At 40.7% G+C, this 2,341-nt stretch overlaps 1 pseudogene; it reads left to right on the forward strand.

The window, feature by feature from the left end:
* Positions 1-780: 780 nt before the first annotated feature.
* On the forward strand, positions 781-1,279 carry LOC115284205 (annotated as a pseudogene).
* Positions 1,280-2,341: the final 1,062 nt, after the last annotated feature.

Here is a 2,341-nt window from a genome sequence, read left to right on the forward strand (position 1 = left end):
AAGGCAGAAGAAAAGGGAGAGTGAGAATCCCAAGTAGGCTCCACAACCAGCACAGAGCCCATCATGGGGCTCGATGTCATGACCCTGGGATTATGATCTGAGCCAAAATCAAGAGTAGGATGCTCAACCAAGTGAACCACCCAGGTGCTCCAATTATGCTTACAGTCTTTGAGGAACTTAAGAATTCACAGGAATTTTTTTCATGTATTTTGATTTTTAAAAAGTATTATAGTATGATGTGTGTGTGTGTGAAGGAAAATGTAGCAAGTAGCACCATATCATGGAAATAGCACTGGACAATCTTTATGGTGGCCTTATTTACAATAGCCAAATCGTGGAAGTAGCCCAAGTGCCCACCAAGAGATGTTAGATAGAGAAAATGTGTGTGTGTGTGTGTGTGTGTGTGTGTGTGTGTGTGATGGAATATTATTCAGCCATAAATAAGAATGAAATTTTGCAGTTTGCATCTACATGGGTGAAGCTATATAATAATGCTAAACGAAATAAGTCAGTCAGAGAAAGACAAATACCATAGGATTTCACTCATATGTGGAATTTAAGAGACAAAACAAATGAACAGAGGTGAGAGAGAGAAAGAGAGAGAGAAACCATGAAACAGACTCTTAATTGTAGACAACAAACTGATGGTTACCAGATGGGACATTAGGGGCATGAGTAAAATAGGTGATGGGGATTTGGCTTTCAGTTCGGGGGAGGAGACAGTGCAACAGTCTTTGGTCGACCCGAATCCGGGTTCATCCGACACCAACTGCCTCCACCATGCCACCTAAGTTCGACCCCAACGAGATCAAAGTCGTATACCTGAGGTGCACCAGCTGCGAAGTTGGTGCCACGTCTGCCCTGGCCCCAAAGATTGGCCCGCTGGGTCTGTCTCCAAAGAAGGTTGTTGATGACATCGCCAAGGCAACTGGTGATTGGAAGGGTCTGAGGATGATAGTGAAACTGACCATTCAAAACAGACGGGCCCAGATTGAAGCGGTACCTTCTTCCTCTGCCCTGATTATCAAAGCCCTCAAGGAACCGCTGAGAGAAAAAAAAGAAGCAGAAAAACATTACGCACAGTGGAAATATCACTTTTGATGAGATTGTCAACATTGCCCGACAGATGTGGCACCGATCATTAGCCAGAGAACTCCCTGGGACTGTTAAAGAGATTGTGGAGACCACCCAGTCTGTGGGCTGCAATGTTGATGACCGCCACCCTCATGACATCATAGATGACATCAATAGTGGTGCAGTGGAATGTCCTGCTAGTTAAGAACTACAAAGGAAAGTATTTTAATAAAGGATCATTTTGACAACAACAACAAAAAAAGAGGACACTTATCACGATGAGCATTGAGTCAGGCATAGAATTGTTAAGTCACTACACCATACACCTGAACCTATTATAACACTGTATATGTTATTCCACTACACTGAAATTAAGATTAAAACAATACATTTTTAAAAAAAGAAAATATGGGGTGCCAGGGCGGCTCAGTTTGTTAAGCATCTGACTTCAGCTCAGGTCATGATCTCATGGTTTGTGAGTTCGAGCCCCACATCAGGCTCACTGTCAGTGCAGAGCCTACTTTGGATCCTCTGTCCTCCCCCCCCCCCTCGGCTCCTTCCAGTCTGACTCTGTCAAAAATAAATAAATAAATAAACAAACAAACAAATATTTAAAAAGATTGTTAAAAAAAAGAGAACACCTGGACAGATCATATCGTACCTACTAGTGTCTAATTTTGTGATCTTAGACAACACTCTTACCTTGTCTAAGCTTCAGTTTCTTCAGCTATAAAATGAGGTGATGGAGTAGCTAGTTAGAAAGGTCCTTTGTAGCTTTATTTTCTCAGATTCTGTGTGTTGGTCATATTGCAGTCGACTGAGACTAATGGTATTATTTTATAAAACATATGTTAAAAATATAGTTTGTGGTAAAAACTATACAATCATATTAGGCAGTAACTCTCCAAACAGCTATTTTAGACTTAGCATCTGTAAACTAATGATTTGTAAGATAAGAAATACTGGAAACTTGCAAAAATTTGAGCCAAGATCCTTGTCAATGACATTGTTCTCCACCTAAAGGAACTAGGGAAACTTGGAGAAATGGCTAATCCCACGGCAAGGACAGTGAACGTACACGATGAGCCTAAGACATCTTATCATTCCAGAAAGCAATAAAGTGCTCGAAATATAATCAAGGCCTGTCAAAAGGACACAGCTTGGCCAAATATGGGGCAATTTAAGCATCAAGATAATTCAGTAATAATTATAAACTATTGTGGGGAAAGTGGAAAATCATGAGGTCATATGAATAATAAATAACTCG

Source organism: Suricata suricatta, chromosome X (genome assembly GCF_006229205.1).
Source record: "Suricata suricatta isolate VVHF042 chromosome X, meerkat_22Aug2017_6uvM2_HiC, whole genome shotgun sequence".
NCBI lineage: Eukaryota > Metazoa > Chordata > Mammalia > Carnivora > Herpestidae > Suricata > Suricata suricatta.